This window comes from Macrobrachium rosenbergii, chromosome 1 (assembly GCF_040412425.1).
Source record: "Macrobrachium rosenbergii isolate ZJJX-2024 chromosome 1, ASM4041242v1, whole genome shotgun sequence".
In the NCBI taxonomy this organism is placed as follows: domain Eukaryota; kingdom Metazoa; phylum Arthropoda; class Malacostraca; order Decapoda; family Palaemonidae; genus Macrobrachium; species Macrobrachium rosenbergii.
The window spans coordinates 56380809-56399979 of NC_089741.1; the positions used below are offsets into that span (position 1 = coordinate 56380809).

At 41.0% G+C, this 19171-nt stretch overlaps 1 protein-coding gene across 10 annotated transcripts in view; it reads left to right on the plus strand.

Moving 5' to 3' along the window:
- The window catches only part of LOC136838640 (pyruvate kinase-like), a 96961-nt gene that overhangs the window by 67331 nt on the left and 10459 nt on the right, over positions 1 to 19171 (plus strand). The gene's annotated exons all lie outside the window — the stretch shown is intronic.

Sequence of the window (19171 nt, forward strand, 5' to 3'; positions counted from 1 at the left end):
GAAAGATTTTACTGGTCATATCAGTAAAAAAAAAAAAAAAAATTCAAGACATCTCAGCAGGTGACTGAATTCTTTTACTCTTTCTCTTTACATAATGATATCAATAAAGGGTGACAGGGTATGTGTTGTAAATTGTAGCGTAGCACCATTCATAGAGAGACTGCATCAAGCTCATTGTTTGTTTCAGTTATGGTAGTAGATAGCCTGTAGCACACTAGTTGAGGAACATGACTTACTCGCATCATAATGCCAACTCTTTTGAAAGAAAAGTACTACTCATTGCCTGAAGAAGGCTCAGATGCCTAAGATGTTCTTGGGGTTGCCTGAAAAAGTATCTTATAGACTGTGTGTGTTGGATCAAAATTATGAGAGACTGGTTGGTCCCAAGATGATCTCCTTTACCATCACTGACTCTTACAGACCCCACTGTCATCCATCATTACTTGCACCAAACCATTAAGGTTTCATATGAAGTGTATACATAACTCTCTTCAGGTCCCACTGTGATCCACTGACACGTGATGCACCAAACTATTAAGGTTTGGTGTGATCTCTGTGCATAACCCTCTTATTTGGGCCAGGAACTGGAGTATACACAAAAAGGTTCTCTTCACTAACTACTGTGATTAATAAGGAAGGGAAAATATGGTGTGATTTCCTTATGTAGGTCAATTATTTGACAAACCTCTATAGTTTGTGTTAAAGAAATTTTAGTACTGAATTAGATTTTCATTAAGATGTAAAATTTGAGGGTGAAAATTTACATGAAAGGGAAGCAATTTCTAGAAGTTTTGACCTTTTACTTAAAGCTACAGACCACCCAGAGGTTCATGGATTCTTGTGTAAATTAATCTAGTTAGGAAGTGAAATAACCCCAATTTGATGGTTCAAACAGCACTACTGTAACATAAAACCATGGCCTTTCAATTTGCATATGATACTGTTTTCATTAAACACCAACACCAAATGAATGCCTCACATAGAATTTTCATAAACACCAACATCAAATGAATGCCTCACATAGATTTTTCAGAGGGCTGATTTTCCAGTTGACTTTCCTGTTCTTTTGGTGAGCCACATTTGATAGCAGACCCAATGTATGGACTGCATCTGGACAGTTTGTGTGTCTGTTATTGGAGTTCATGATGTAATTGTGAGTTTTGAGTAGTGATTTGCTTCATGTTGGATTTTCTTACATAGTTGGCCAAAATACTACATTCATGTCTAGTAGAAGGAAAGGTTAGAAAATGTTAAAGAAGAATAGAAGTGAGATTACTATAAAATTTAAATAACTGACATATAGAACGTTATTAAACATGACAGGCAAGCAAAAACATAACAGCATGCAGACCTGGACTCAGCTCCAGGTAGTAAGCTAAAAGCTTTTCAAGAATAATTTTCCCTACCACATGCACTTCAAATCTTTGCAATTTTTACAATGAGAAAGGAAAGGAGGAAATAAAAAGCAAATGCAGTGATGGACTACTCTGTATAGGGAGCAAATTTAAATCTTGGAAGTGTGGGAGGTTTTGTTACATAAACATTACAAATACAGTGTTAAGAAATTAAACGCAAAGGAACTCAAATTCTATGAAGCAGTGCCATCTAACTTTTATGTCATTTATGTATGTCATCTCAAGCAGCTTAAAAATATAATTTATTAGTAGTTGTCATTTGTATTAAAAAATATGAATAATCTTGACTATTTTTAAATGTTAATAAGACAGAAAATGAGTGAACATATTACAAATACTGAAAAAGGTTTAAATCTTTATCAATATGTAGGCAGTCCTGGTTAATGGCGGGGGTTCTGTCCCCGGCTGAGCACTGCCAAGCGAAAATCGGTGATAAGTGCCCAAAAACCCCTGGGTGCTAGTTACAGTCCTAATTTTGCTAATTTGAATTTAATTTTTAGAAAAAATCTCCAACTGTTAGTCATTTTGACGGCAGATACTATAAGTATAATGTGAGGTATATTTGATGTCAATTTTTTATTAATATTAAGAGTTCTTGAGATTTTAGATATTAACCTACCAAGGGTAAACTGCTTTTGAGATAAAGTTGATACATTGTAACATAAATTTATGATAGAGGTTTTGACTTTTGGCATGAAAAATGTCTTAATTTGAATATGAAAAATAAGGATAAGGAACTGAAGTCTGTCACAATAGTAATATTGGGTTCTGAAAATGTATATAATACTTTTTTCAAAAGTTGTCACTTTTGCCATCAGATGCTCTGCTCTATAAACATGATGGGTATAAAGTAGCTATTTACCTCGAATCTATAAATATTGGAATGACTTAAGTTGGTGAATATAACTGAATTTAGAGATTTACAGAAAGCTGCCTAATCTCTTTACTCTATAGTCCATCAATGGCCTGGCATTTACTTTGTACCTACTTTACTCTTTGTAAAAAGCATGCAATATTTTGTAACTGCATGTGAATGTGTGTAAAGGGGGTGCTCTTAAGGACCTTTTAACCCATTTCCTGGTCTTGTCCAGATCTGCATGCATTCATTTATTTATTGCTTTACGCCTCCTTTGTTAATTATGGTGTGCAGTAAAGTATTTTGGGTTTTTAATAGGTGGTATATTATTCTTACAAATACTTTTCTGTTTAAATTTAATGATTTTCCATTACTATACTTAAGATGGTGTGCAATAACAGGTAATGGTACTTTTTAAACTGAGGAAAGTGACTTCTTTTTTCTACAAATTTACAAGTCATAGAATTGTTATTTTTAAAGCCAGAGTGATTTTTTTTAACAGCCCAAAACACCCTCTCTTAAAAAACTTTAAAAACTGCTTGTACAGTACAGTACTCATGATTTTTATAGTTAGAGCAATAAATTTTGGTTTTATTTAAGCTTGCCAATTTTCTTTAAGGTGGTAACCAGCTACATCAGGGGCCAAGCCATTAACCAAAAAACTGCTGGCACTTTCATTTTTAAAGCTAGAGCATCACATTTTTTGTTTACATGAAAGCTGATCCATTTCTCTAAAAAATGGTACATGTAATCATGAGCTTCAGAGGTAAAGCCTTAATTTTCAATCATGAGCTTCAGGGGTAAAGCCTTAATTTTCAAAGACTGAAAAATGTTTTCAACCTTAGCCCATTTCCCCTTTACAATGCAAAAATTTTGTTTTTTTTTTATTTTTGGATAGTATAATAAACTGGTTTAAATAGAAGCTGGCCCAGTTTCCTATGAGACAGTCAATATCAATACCAGGGTCCAAGCATTTAAGCCCCCTCCTGCCTAGAAGGGGTAATGTTGACTAGTGTCATAGGCCACGCTGCACATGCGTTGTGTTGTGGTGCCAAAAAGCACACAGACAGGCAGCTCCAACAGTCCATGAAGACCTCCTCAACTCCTCCTCCTACTAAGTTGAGCCAAGGAGCAATACTGAAAGCACAGGCCACTGACCAGTCTTAAGTTATCTAACTTGTCAACAATGTACAGATACCACCCTACTTACATTCGAGTTACGTTCCGGATGGCTGTTTGTATGCTGAATTGTTTGTAAGTTGGTTATTGTACTCTTCACGCCTATTTAAGTAACTGATATAAAGTCAATACAGTACTGTACGTTTTTTCATCCTAAAGCACAATTCACTGTACATATAGTATTGCATTCTATAGAGTAGGTGCGTAGAACAAAATTTGAACTTATGGGTGGCAAAGGGGAGCACTCTGAATGCAATTTTAATTTTCGATCCTGTTTGTTTGTATCTCTGGATGTGTTAAGTTGAGTGTTCGTAAGTAGGGTGGTGTCTACAGTGAAGAACCAAAGAATCCATTTTATCATATTGTGTAATGAGTATTCTTCAAGACAGGAAGTGTCTTCTTGGAATGTATGCAAATCCTCCATAGTTTCCTCATCTTGATCCTCTATCAACAAGATGCTATAACTGGCCAAGGTTAATATGTTTTCTTGGAGCATGGAGAGAAACATGGGAACAAGAGTAGGAACAGAATCCAGAGGAGCCAAGAGCAGGAGAATGAGCAGAGGCACCAATCACAGATGGGCAGGCAGGCAATGTAGTATGAAGAGAAGTCACTTAGAAGGAGAGAAGTGTTCAACGGATGAGAAGACCCCTGATGGTAGAAAATGGAAAAGGACTGAAGGGGCTTGGGGGACCCCTTTAGCTGGAGAGTGATGACAAATCACAACCCTGTAAGGGGACTGAGTAGAACAAGCACTCGAAAATCTTGATGTTAACCATCAGGGTCAGGATGTGGAGAGGCCTCTTAATGTGACTTAGGATATACTTGGGCAAGGAGTCCTCACAGGAACTGCAGAAGAAGGGCTACTTGGCAGAGCAATATCTCGCAAATGAGTAGCAACAAATGGTGGTGAAGCTGCAGACTCATGAGCTATAGAGACTGCAGGCATCACAGATGGCAACTGCAAGGGCACCAACACAGATGGGGTACATGTGGACAAAGCAGCAGTCAAGGAGACTAAAGCCAGTATCGGGGCAACAGAAAAGACCAAAGTTGTTACATACATGGAAGCATATAAGGATCTCAAAGACTGGTGAAAGACATGGCACTCATGCACGGAAGGCATACCTGCACAGGTGGATATGCTCGAGTGAAGAAACCTGATGCAGATGGAAACTGGATAAAACAAACACACCAGTGCAGCCATGTACATGAGAATAGCTAAGGACATGGGTGCAGTCGTACATAAAGGCAACCAAGAATTAAGACTGGGACAGTATTGTGGACCAGAGGCCAATCTCAGATGAAGCAGAGGTTGAACTCACTGGAGTAGGGGCCTCAAAGCAGGCAGGATCTGGCACTAACAGTGGCAACAAGACTGCCAGCAGCACAGCTGCAATGATCGATCTTAAGGTTGTGATGAAGTTGTTCATGGATGAGTCAACTACAGTGAGGAAACTGTCTTGAAAAATGGAGGAAACCTTTGTCCTAAGTCAAGCTAATAAGTTACAGTATTAGCCATAGAATCAGTGAAACCCATTGACAAAGAAGGGACAGCAGGAATAATTACTGGAGTAGGAAACGGAGGAAGCAGCAGACAAGTAGACCAGAAAATCCTGCCCTGTGTTGATGATAAGACTGTCTTGAGAGAGAAACATGTGCCAGGGAATCCTCATCAAGGAGGAGGCATTGTGGAGGAGGAAGCCTTAACAGAAGAGAGTTGAGACTTGACAGTGGTCACTGAGTGACAAAAGGAGGAGGAGCCCAATGACTTGCCAACTGTGGAAGAAGTACACAGTACTTAGAAGTACACTGCTGAGTATATGTACCACCGAGTGTCAGACCAATTCTCACATACAACACACTTCATCTGAGGGGAACACAGTTGGCCCCTGCCTAAAGAGCACTGCAAATGCAGGTCCTCATCCAAGGAAAACAAAAACAAGCTGCAGGGCTTATGTATCATTTATGACTACAAAAGTATGCTGAGGCACGACTGGCACAAAATTAATCTCATGAAGGCATGAACAAGTAAGTTTAATAATGTAAAAACAAGAAAATTATAAAATCACAATACCGTCACAAAACATAAAAGAGCTATGAGTGAACAGAGCTCAAGGTAACCAATAATGTGGATTAAGGAAAAGTAAACACACCGTAGGGGCTTTTTTTTTTTTTTTTTTTTTTAAATAATTGGTGCAGGATGATGGGAACAAATTTAAAGATTAAAGGAAACTCTTACCCACCTATCCTAATTTACCAAATAATTGGTGCAGGATGATGGGAACAAATTTAAAGATTAAAGGAAACTCTTACCCACCTATCCTAATTTACCAATCTTAAAACTAGGGGAGGGGATGTAGGCTACAGCACAAAATAAGGATAAATTGCTCTCAAGCCTTGGAAAGTTAACAAACCTTGAAAACGAACCAAGGGGAGAGAGAGCAAAGGATAAAAGGGGAAGAAGGGGATTCTCGATACCACAAAATAATATATATAGTCGGAAAAGGAGTGTGAACAGGAGTGGGGAGAGCACTCCCGGTCACCTTTGGTAAGCAACCCAAAGAAGGATTGAACTAGGATAGGCTACGCAGGTAAACCCTCACTATTCCAGCTTAACTTATTAGGAACATTAGCTTAAGTGAAAAGCCGAAACAGGGAGAGGGTGGACGTAGGCAATATATCCAAGCCAAAACCAAACAAAGGGAAGCACCAGACATAAAACACATATGTACAGAACGAGATCACAGACGTGGAAACTCATACGTACAGATCGAGATCGCCTCTCTAAATCCATTTTTCCCCAAGGAAAAGAGATAGCCAACCCCTAGGCTAACCTAACTGAGGCGATGCAAAGGAAGGAAGCCTAGGGAGAGGATAAAGGCTAACTAATAACTCAAATAATGCATAATAAAATAAAAATTTTCTATAAGGTACATGTAGGAGGATAGGAAGGCCCAACACGACATGAACGTGAAGGGAAATGGCTGACCTCAGTTAAATGAAAGTACCCAAAATAATCAACAAAATTCAAAAGCATCCAAGCACAAGGTCAAAACTAAATGTACCAATGAAAATCATGTTCCCATAAGCTTAGAGAAGTAGAGTCTAAAATAAAAATAAAGCCAAAATAATAGCTTAATAGGCCCGGGGGAACCACGTAGCCTAAAACAGCAAGACAGCACTTGACCAACAAGGGAACACAAAATTCACTAAAATAAACAAAATTATAAAACAAGAGTAAAAAACCGTAACAGTACCAATGAAAAAATAAGATTCCCAAAGGCTAAGAGAAGTGAGGACAAAATTAAGGCATAATGAAGCCACGATAATGCTTAATAGGCCCGAGGGGGTAGCCTGCAGCCTAAATGCTAAACATCACTTCGTAGTAAAGGGTACAGAACAAACATAAAATTAATCAAACCCACAAAGTTGAATCATTAATTGGGAAAATATCCCAAACAAAAAGGTATACAAATAAATAACACAAAACAAACATGCGACCCAAGACCAAGAGAGGTCATGAGACTGTGAGAGGAGATCGAGACAGGCGTTATAAACCCTTTAATTATTAAACTAATGGAAAATAAGGAGCCTCAATCGCCTAAAAAACAATAAAACACTGGTACTCAAGTTGTTGAAGAAGAACCTTGCGAGGATGCCATAAAAGGCCAAATAGAGCACAAAATAAGGATCACAACGTAAAATTCGTGAAACGAAATCGCGTGCTAAAATGGAATGTGACTAGTGTTGCCTTGTGTACAGTCCTTGAGTAGTGCATGGGCTTGTATCGGCACTCTCTCGTTGGGACTTTTGACATTGGGAATCTTTAGAGGGCAGGGTCCCGTGATTGTGACAATCTCACCCTTTACCATATACTGACTCCATTTCTTGAGCTCGCTCTGGGGTAGTAACCCCAGCTTTACATTTAGCTTTTTCTGGTATCTAGCAAACGGAATTACCTAGAAATAAGTGCTGGAATGGATTATTTCACCAGTGACCACGGGACCCTCCCCAGAAATAGATTTTTCCTTGTCAAAATCCTTTTTTTACCTAATTTATGTCTTATTTTTTTTTTACCTAATTTATGTCTTATTACTACAGTTCATCAAAAATTCCTAGCAATACTTAGCCTAATTTATTACCTAAAATACAAGTTTTGTGAACACGACCAACATACAATCTCAAACACCTCCGGTTCAAAATAAACGTCACATACTCTTGCTCCACAGTGTCTTTCACATAAATAAGTTCTGAGAATCTCTAATCACAAATACTTTCATGGGAAAGTACACAACCATCAATTGAGCCACGAGTTTAGCAGACTGTTTATGACCAAAGTCAACAGCAATGTATTAGGGACCAATTAACTTATATCTGTCTAACTTCCCACTGTTCGGAGAAGTTCTTCCACACTGTAAACACTGGTAACCCCAGCACCTACTCTTCTTATGCTCACAGGGCCTCTCACTCCCTAACAACTGAAATGACACTTTGCCCCTAGTTCACAAAAGTCGTGCCTCCAGTCAGTTCCAATTTATATTACTACCCTTACACTTGAAGGTTTCTGGACCCTCAAAACTGAAGGATCATCCTTATCCAGTGCATTACAAACATAGTTCAGTTGAAGGGGAGCCCAAACACTCAATCCTAACTTGCTCAAGCAAGCTGCAAGAAGAAAAAGAAAAAAAAATATTCAGACAATCACATACTTGCTAACAAACATACAAAAAAAAAAAAAAACACACAAATGAAACAATATAATGGTTTCCAAAATACAAACCTCATCACACAAACCCAAACTTCTAACTGCCACCGCAACACAGCACACGAAGTGCCCGATAATTATTTAGTAAACAAACCTCCCCAGTAAGGCCTACTCAAGGGCAATAATTACTCTACACTGCTCACTGCAACCAGAAAAATGAAACTCATGCAAGAATCACATAATGAATGAACTACCTGATTAAGCAATTACAGAAACTGACTAGCAAAGTAGTCACAGTAACACTGCAGTGACAGAGTCATCAGCTGAAACATAAAATGGTTAAAATAACAATCTCACTGAACACTTGGCATTACATGTAAGATGAAGAAAAGTGAATGAACAATGAAATATGCATGGCACACTATTATGAATGGGAATTACAGCAACACACTTCCTGGAATCAACTAAGTTGCACAGGAATGAGAAGAGCATCACCTTGTGATCAAGTTGAATTGTATATGTGCTTCTTTGAAGGTCTTGCAAGTGGTGTAACTGGATCTGTCATAAGAAATAAGGTTTAAGATGAACAAATAATGTAAAAATTTAAAATTCTTGGAATGCTTAACACTTTGCTTAGGGTAGATTCACAGTCATTTTATTATCTAAATACAGTAAACATAACACTTTTTCATAAATACTTGGCTATCACTTTCAGACATTATTTCACAAGTACCTGTATCTATAGCTTTATCAAGAAAATAATGCAAGAACTCACAAACAACACATGAAGGAAACGAAAATTTAAACTGGTGACATAAGCACTAAACATACCAACTCTGGTGTATTGAATGGCAGTAAAAAAGTGAAAAATTAATAAAAGGTATTTTATACAACAGTTGATACCAATGTTGTCCCATACCCACATCATTACCCATAGGCCAGCTCTACAGGAATTAGGTGTTTTGACTTAATGGTCTGGTTAAACTGCTTACTAGTAACAATAACACATCACCCCAAAGCCCACTCCTCCCTTTCTACATGTGCTACAGCCTAAATATGTGAAAGTTGTACAACTGTACTGCTTAAAATACAATAATTTTCGCCTTTCAAGTCAACAAAATAATGTCATGATCAGTTTTCACGCTGAAAATGTTGTAAAAACCAGTGGAATCAGGAAAATATGGGCAACAGGGAAATGTTGAAAAAATGTATTGGAAAATAGCGAAAGATATGGATTGTACATGGAGTTATAAGTTAGAAGATTTGCAAGACTTTTGCTTTCTGGCAATTTTTGGTTAAAATGAAGGATGATGTGGAGTTATATGTTTTTGCTTTACCATCACTTAAATAAAAGTAATAATCTAAAAATATGAACTAGACTAAGCTGTAGGTGATAGCTTCTCAACCAATTTCCAATTAAGAGGATAGCTTACCAATTTTCAAAAAGTATAAAATCTTATCAACATGATGGAGTTCAGTTGAAAGACAAGAGAATGCAAAAGCTAAAGTTAAATTTACCAATCTTGCAAGTTGTTTTAAAATGAAATTTATTGTCAATACAGACTTGAGTAAGTTAAAATACCATTACAGTACTCGCTAGATTCTATTGCCATGAGAACTTGAGTCAGTACTCTACTTCTAAAGCTCAAGTAAAACGATATAACCAAACAATGAATTTACATCACATCTTCTGTAGTAGAGGAGTTTAAACTGAAACACTACATTACTGTACAGTACATCACATGGCTACAGAAGTGTGCTCTATGAAAAACATTTAAAGATGTTCAGTTAAGAAAGAAATATCCAAGGAATACTGTATGTGAGTTTATTTGTATTTTTCAGTCATTCCATCTTTTGGCCATTTAATCTGTGCTTGAAGTCTCCATCATTTGTATGTTATTCAGGCATTGAGTTGGTTGATACAAATTTCAAAGAGAGATCAAATGACCATTTATGTATACCTCTATACCATTAGATGTACTGTATACTGTACAGATGTGAATATATCCATGCAACAAACAATATATCAACACATGGCCAAAAATTGAAAAGGAAAGAATTATGGTTATACTGTACTTGAGACTCATCAATCCAATTTCACTTTCAAATATAAAAACAGAAAATAGTAAATCACTCAAGATACATACAATAGTCCTGTTCCAGGGAAGCCAGTCATTTCAACGTACAGTAGCGCGTATAAGAACATGTGCAGTGATTTAAAATGCTGTGTACTATACATGTGTAAGAACCTGTACTGCATATAATGCTTCTCCATATATATATATATATATAATATATATATATATATATATATATATATATATATATATATATATATATATATATATATATATATATATATATATATATATATATATATAATATATATATATATATATATATATATATATATATATATATATATATATATATATATATATATATATATATATATATATATATATATAATATATATATATATATATATATATATATATATATATATATATATATATATATATATATATATATATATATATATATATATATATATATATATATATATATATATATATATATATATATATATATATATATATATATATATATATATATATATATATATATATATATATATATATATATAAGGGATTTTGACAAAGGAAAAATCTATTTCTGAGAAGGTCGTGTCACGGTGAAATTCCATTACTTGCAATTTCTAGGTATAACCTTGCTAGATATACCAGAAAAGAGCTTTCAGGAAGCTGGGGTTACTACCCCCAGTGGCGTCTTCTAGGAAGGCGTCGGTATAGGAGGGTGAGTGAATACCACTACCACGGAAACCTACCGAAAGATCTCTCCCTGTCAAAACCCCGGAACAGGCGGTGAGCCGTTACAGCCCCACCAAACACCCGCCAGGGGCCGCGACACCAGCGCCACCTGCCTCATTCCATGCTTTTAACCCCAGACTTGGCATGTGCAGGGGAGAGTACTAGGTGATTCAGGGAGGTCACGGGTGACGGGACCTTCCTCAGAAATAGATTTTCCTTTGTCAAAATCCCTTTTCTGAGTCCAGTCCCGTGTCAGCGGTGAAATCGTGATGAGGAATCATGCCAAGGCTGCAAGTACCAGGAAAAAGAAATGGGGGTAATCTGAAGAAAAGGCAAAAGTTTACCAAAATAATTTTAATTAAGCAATCTCTTTCGTGAGCAAGAATACTAAGACTAAGGCATATTAAATCTAAGGCACATCAAAAAACTTAATACTATGAAAAGCGTTAGGGAGGTCCCGACACAACGGAGAAGAGAACCCCAAAAAAACTTAAAATTACTTAAGCAAAGTGAAACATGAAAAGCGCACAAAATAACTGTAAATATAACCTTAATACTATACACATAAACTTATTCTAAACACGCGGAGAGAAAAAATCAATGAGCATTAACATATACATATATCTACAAGTGCGTGGGCCAAAGAAAAACTGTCCAGTACCCATAAGAAAAACAATCATGGCATATCAGATTACACTTTTTCCATTAACAGGTACAAGAAACATCAATATGAGGAGCCAGGCAGTGGTATAATCAACCAGGAGAATAAGCAGAAAAGTAAATGAGGCAGGTGGGCGGGAAAGGAAAGGACAAGGATATGATTAATTAAGGTGGGAGATGACACTTCCCACAGCTATGGTAGAAAATTTCAGGGCTTGAGCGATTTTTAAATAGTGGCGTTTAAACACTAGAGGTGATTTCCAACCCGTGTATTTAGAGAGTTCTGAGAAGTCCATATTATGAAAGTAATTAATGGAAGTAGCAACTGCTCGAATATCATGAACCTTGGGAACTGAATCTGGGTTGGCCTGTTTAATGAAATAAAGAATTTGTTGTCTTATAGCATTTAGTGAAAGAGTACCACCTTTCTCCCTGATAAAAAGAGGACCCGACTTACACTGTGGAGTTCTTAAAGGTAAGATTTAAGTGTATAAACTGGACATAAAGACTGGTCTTGAGGAAGGGCACCACCTTCCAAGGAGACCACCTGTCTTCAATGGGTCTTCGTTCTTAGCTAAAAAATCTAGGGTCAGGGAAAGGAGGACCTCTCAGGCGGGAGGAAGTTCACATAATTATCACCTCTAGTGAGCCGACAGCTCTGAGATTCTAGCACCTGAAGCCAAGCTAATCAAAAATAAGGTCTTCCTTAACAGATCTGATAAGAGCAATGAAAGTTATCCATCTCTGATGCTAACTGAGGGGCGTCATTGAGCTCACGTAACAGACTGTGGGCGTGATACTGGTCTCAGGCAGCGCATGCTCTGGGGATAGATGAAAAGTAAGAATCTGTAAGGTCGATTTTAAAGCCCGTGAAATACTTTCTTTAATGCTGATTTGATTGTGGTAATAGTGGCGGAGCAGGCCTTTCTCAAACAATGATCTAAAGAAGGAAACTCCTAAATTAGCTGTCATGATTTTGGCTTCAGATGCTTTTAGGAAGGAGGCTAATTTTTGACTGCTGAGTCATACTGTCTAATAGTAGAATCTCTTTTATCTGATTCTAAAAACAGAGTGTTGGCGGGGTCAATGTTAGCTCCTTTTGGGCTGCGAATTTTATAAAGTCCATAAAACTAGGGCATTCTGAATTCTTGAGAAGCTGACACAGTCTTGTTTTGTACTGTCTGCGTCAGAATGGGCTTGGAATCCGAAGACTCCGTAATCCCAGTTCCTGAAGAAGAGGAACCAATTGCTCTTCGGCCAATAGGGGGCTACTAGGGCTAATTGACCTTTGAATGTCTGAGTTTGTGTAAAACTTTCAGCAGTAAATTTATTGGAGGAAAAGATAAATCTTCTCCCAATTGTTCCAATCTACTGTCATTGCGTCTATGGCATACGCCTGAGGGTCCAGGTTGGGGCCACACATAACAGGGGGAGCTTGAAGTTGCTCTCCGTTGAGAACAGATCCACTTGGAGGCCGGAACCGGCAAATCCATTTGAAAGATTCCCGTCCAGGGACCACTCCGTCTCCAGCGGGTAGTCCTGGACAGGGAATCGCCACCCGTTCCGTACCCCGCTAGGTGGGTGGCTGACAGGTGCCAGCTGTGCTTGTTCGCCAGGAGAAGATAGCAACCATTACTTGGTTTACTCGGCCTGATTTGGGCCGCCCCTGTTGATGCAATGAACTACCACTGCGCTGTCAATACCAACCTGATATGAATCCGGTTGGGCGGATTTTCTTCAAAGTTAGAAAGACCGCCATAGCTTCCAGAGGTATTTATATGGAACTGCTGAAACATTGTGGACCACGTTCCTTGTACTTTTGTTTTAGTGAATATCCCCCCCAGCCGCTTAGGGGCGTCTGTGTGAACAACTAGTGCCGGAGGAAATTGAAGCGGAACTGTATTGGACAGGCCCTTGACGAGGCCCAAGGGCGCCAATCTTGTCTTTAAGATTTGAGGAATGGAGAGACCTTGTCTCTGAGCTTGACATTGGCTCGACTCCGCCACACTCTGTTTATGTCTTTTAATTTCGCTTTTAATAGCAGGTCTGTCACTGAGGCAAACTGAAGAGATCCAGGACCCTTTCTTGGGACCGGCGGGATGCTGATGGATTTTGAGAATCTCTTGGTGAGAGATGCTATCTCTTTCCTCTTGGAAGGCGGAAGGGACAGCGTGTGAGATGACAGATCCCACTGGAGACCCAACCACTGAGAGCGGGACTCCGAGTCAGGCGGGACTTCTCTGTTCAGTTGAAAACCTAGCGACTCCAGGAAATTGATGACTATGGGCGTAGCTTTCTGACACTCCGGAACTGTTGGTGCCCAAATTATCCAATCGTCTAAATCGCTGCTAGGGATATCCCTTGAGACCAGAGTTGTTGTACTACCGTGTCCGCCAGCTTTGTGAATATCCTGAGAGCAATGTTCAGACCGAAGGGCATGACCCTGAAAGGTAAGCTTGATTCGAGTCTGAAACCGAGGAACTGAGAGAAGTTCCAGCATAACCGGGGCCCGTGATAATAGCGTCTGAAAGATCGATAAGGTGGTAGCGGCTCCGCGCGGAGTAAGTCCGTACTTGAGCTACACGTAAGCATCACGAAATTTATGCGCATTTATGTAGAGAGATTTAGGCCAGCGACAGATCCAGGATCACTCTTTGCTGATGAGGTCTTTTTGGGAACAGTGAATAACCTGCCTTGAAACTTTAGGTGCCTTACTTTCTTTATTGCTCGTTTGTTGAGCAATTCTGTCCAATAATCCTTTAGGATTGATGTGGGTGGCACAGTAAAACCTGGTTAGAGGAGGAGGTTTTGATCAGCTCCATCCTAGTCCTTTGGACACAATGCTGTGTGCCCAAGGGCTGAAGGTCCCGTGGTCCCTGAACCAAAACAGGCGGCCGCCTACCTGTGTTCTCTCAGTGGGAGGGGCGGGTTTATTCCCCTACCACGTCCAGGTCTTCCCCTTGGGGTGGTGTTGGGCTTCCCTCTATAAGGGGCTTTGCCTCTTCCTCCTTGCAACCCTATTAAGGCCGTGAAAGTAACCCACGACGCCGTATCGTATGAGGTTATGCATGGTGAGCCACAAGGAGGTGCAGCTGGTTGGACCAGCACATACTGTTGGGGTGAGCCTTGGAAGTAGAGGCTGCTCTACTGCGAGACCCGGGGCGGCTTGGACTACCGCCTGATGGTAGGGCCTCTTATGCCTCCTGAAGCGTTTACTCCTCTCGATTGGGGGCGGCCGATTCTGGGGTCTTACGGCTTATAGGCGAAATGCCCCAGCGAGCGAAGACTCTGGTTGGCCGTGTAGCCTCGGCCATAACATTCGTGACCTCCTCTTCAGGGAAGAGGTTAGGTCCCCCAGATCGAGCTTTTCACGAGCTTGTTAGGCTCGTGGCGGATGGTCGCATCGGCAAGATGAACTTCCGACATTCCAGTCTGGCCATAATAAACTCAAATAAGTCAGACTGGAAGCCTGCCAGCAAGATTTAGCCAATACCTGAAAGAAAGGTTCGTCGAGCAGGAGGCGGCAGTAGCTTCAGTAAAGGCATCACGGAGTTCAAGGACCGGGCTAACTTAACCGGGCATCAAACTCCGCTTTCAAAAGGCTTCCGGCAGCAGGAGCTGCTCCCTAAACTGCGTGGGGCGCAGAAGGGGTCCAACTTCCCGACCGTGAAAGTGGACGGGGCTTCCAGCCAGAACTCATTACTTCCTGGGAATACCAGGGAAGTAGGGGTCTGTCTCCCTTAGCTGTGGTAGCAGTTACCATCAAAGCACGCTCGGGCCGTAGCCAGAGCGACTTTGTCCCAAGCAAGGGGTGGGAAGGTTGTCTCCCAGGGCAAACATAGTGAAGTTGCCCTTGAAAAGTCAACCGTGTTGTCTGCCTGCCACTCCGTCAGAGTGCGCCAGAAGAAGCCGACTGAGCTTGGTCCCTAGGGGCGATGACAGTCTCCCTAGGGCCTTGTCTGACCGAATCAAGCTTCCTCCGTAAAGCCCTCAAGAAGCCTGGGTAAAGGGCAGGAGATGGGGAAGAACTCCAATTCCTCCAACCGTCGTGCCAAGACCATCAAGTGTCCAGTTGCCATCATGTTGGATGGCCGGTGCAAGCGCCAAGGGTTACCGACATCGAGCGGGAGGTCGCAGTGTCGGGGATAACATACTGTGGTTGGCTGGGGTGGGTGAGCCATTCCCGCCAGTATGTTATCATGACTGGCCAACTTTTCGGAGATTTTGTTAAATCTCGAATCCAAGTCCTCCGTAAACGCTTGTAAAGCTGATTGGCAAGGCCTCTGCGTCGAAAGCAGGTTGAGGAGGGCTTGATTTTGCAGCCCTCTTACTCGCGCCTTTGCTGGAGGAACCAGACTTGCTCCGGAGGCTACAGGCCCTGAAAGCCTTTGGGGAAAGCGTGCCTTCTTGGAGGTCGAGGACATGGCCATAGCCTTCCATGAAGTCTTCAACTTCAACTTGGGATAGCAGACGGAGCTCTATCACCCAGGAGAAGACTTCACAAAACCTGCGAATGAAGAAATTGATGAAGCAGAGTCAAATAAAGGGGAGGCCCGCCCCAACAACCTCACTTACCTCACCACTTACCACCTGGTCCTGCTCTCGTTCATGGGTTTCAGATTGAGATCCATGGCGGCTCGTCCTCGAGACCTCAGCGTAGAGGATATCCACTTGGGGTGGCTGGGTCTCATCCGGATCTGCTGGATGATAGGGGTGGCAAGGTCTTCAGGCACTGCGGCCGCCACCCGATGCGCCGAGGTAGAGCAAGTCCCTCAACCTGGCGTCGGGCGTGGGCTTCCCCGGCGGAACGTTTCCTGCAAACAGCCACCCAGGCGGAGGATTCAAGGCAGACTTCTTGGAAGCTTCATCGCCTGTAGAGAAAGCCAACAATTAGCTAGAACGAAAACCATTCCGGGAACCTCATAAACAATATACCACATATAATGAGAGGAGCATAAGGCAGGAGTAATGTAAAGACTGTTACTTACCGACTCATCCTGGACAGTTGTGCAGAAGGCGAAGCAAACCTCACAGCTATCAGGGTGCCAGACAACCAGGTCATCCAGTCGGACGCTGTGGCAGCGTGGGTCCGGCAAACTCACGTGACCATAAGGTTGTTGGAGGGAAGCAGTGCACCCGGCTCCTCACAGCGGGCAGTCTGTAAGTAGAACAGTACATGAACCTCCCCACTCTAAGCAAGCTAAAGCTGGCCAGGTGAAACTCCACTGCAACCGGAATACTCGGAGAAAACTCCCTAATCATAAACTGGGCCAATAAGCTCTAAATTACATAGAGTGGAAGGTAAGGTTTTTCAGCCCGGGTACTCGAGGAATGAAGGAAGAGAGAGACCAGGAACCAACCCTAAGGGCTGCCAGTAAAATAACGGCGGGCCCAGGTATAGGACCGGACTCACTTATATAACATATATAATGAATTAAGGAAAATATTCCTGTAGATAAACAGACTTATCTAAAACAAAACAAAAATAAAGTAATAAGTGATAGTAGAACTCAGAGAAGTGGAAGAGATCCGCTCCTCTCAAAATAAACAACCTTCGCCCTTACTTCCCGCTTGGGAGAAACAAGACAGGTAAAATGCACCGTATGTTATAACATAGGCTGAAGCAATATGTTACCGTATCAGCGTAGCTTGGCAGGGAGACTAATGGATAAGGGATTGAACCGCGTTCCCGAGTAAAACAAACGCCAACCCCAATACAGCGATGCTGGGACGATATGGGAGGGCGAATCTCTCAACCAATAGGAGAAGTCCCTGGGCTCGGAGAAAGCATCCATCTAAGCGTCACCCGCCGCAGTAGCAAGGCTGGGGAGAGGAGGAGGGGAAGGAGGGAGGGGAGTAGGCTACCAGGAAGGAACAGGAGGCGGGGCTCACCCGCTCAGCTGCACCATACCTCCCCAGACGATGAATCTTGGAAGGGTGGAATGCTGGAAGCAACACAACCCGAAGCCCAGACTCTACCTAGGCGAAGCCTAAATGGACCTAACCTTAACATAGGCTAGGAAAAAAAGGAGGGCAGAAGGGGAGGAAGCAACAGGGAAAATTTTGTGCTGAGAACCAACCAGGATCAGAATGGCAGGCAGGGGCAGTAGCCTAGAAACACAACCCAAGAACTCGATTCCCCCAAAATGGAGGAAGAGGACTAAGGAGCTCCTCTGCCCACAGTGATCCGGAGGAAGCCGCAGCAAACTCCCTCAACCTGAACTCCCCACCAGGGCAAGGGATGGATGCAAACAGCCTACTCACAAAAAAACCATCATATAAAACTAAAATGTGCTCAACAGAGGCGTAGCCTACCCGGGAAGCGGTTAGATCTGGGACACCGCCAGCACCGAGGTAAACAAACAACAAAATAATAATAAAAATAAAACTAAAAGAAGGCACCATCTTCAAGCAAAATAATTAGCCTAGTAAGACCAAAAATAACAGGAACCCAACCTGGAGGAACCTAGACAGGGCATCACTCTCACCAAGGCCCGTTGGCCAATGAAATAATTCATAAAGAGGAACCTGCAAGAACCACCAGGAAGGGGACCAAAAGGCAAATTTTATCTATAACGACTTGAGAGACAACCCCAACTGAAAGAACAGAAGAATTAGCCTTCATGATCTGACATGGCTGGCAGGGGCGCGTGCTTTGACATAATAAGATCTCAATATTGAAAATCAGGGCCCTTAACAGCCAAAAATCAGAACAAAAACCCACAAGAAGATGGTACTTAACTTGGAAATGAGTAAAGCTGCTCGACGCCATCTCCAGAAAGCAGAAAAATCCAAAATAATGAGACGAGCACACAAAAGAAACAGAGATTTCACGTTAGAAAATGGAATGAGGTAGGTGGCGTAGTGTCGCCGTCTGGCGGGTGTTTGGTGTGGGGCTGTAACGGCTCACCCGCTCTGTTCAGGGGTTTGACAGGGAGAGATCTTTTCGAGTGGTTTCCGTGGTAGTGGTATTCACTCACCCCTCATATACGGCGTCTTCCTAGAAGGGCTCGACTGGGGGTAGTAACCCCAGCTTTCTGAAAAACTCTTTTCTCTGGTATATCTAGCAGGTTATACCTAGAAATTCGTGCTGTAATGGAATTTCACCAGCTGACACGGGACTGGACTCAGAAATATATATATATATATATATATATATATATATATGGAGAAAGCATTGTGTAAATAGGGCAATGGAATCACAAAGAACAATCTAAATTACTGGATATGTCAAGACTTTTGACTTCTTTTGTAGAACAAGCTGGTCGTCCATTAATATTTTTTGTGGACAACTTTCAAGCACCTGGTACAATTTATCCTTTACGACAAAATTTTTTATGTAAACTTTTTGCTTTGAGATAGAATGCTGAATATATACAGTTTATGCTCATGCAATAAATCTTCAAAGGTGATGTCAAGACCATATTTTTTATTAGTCTGATACAGACACACACAATTTTGTGGCAATATAAAACTTTCATAGCTTGTATACAGTATAGTATTCTATAGTTGTAATATAAAT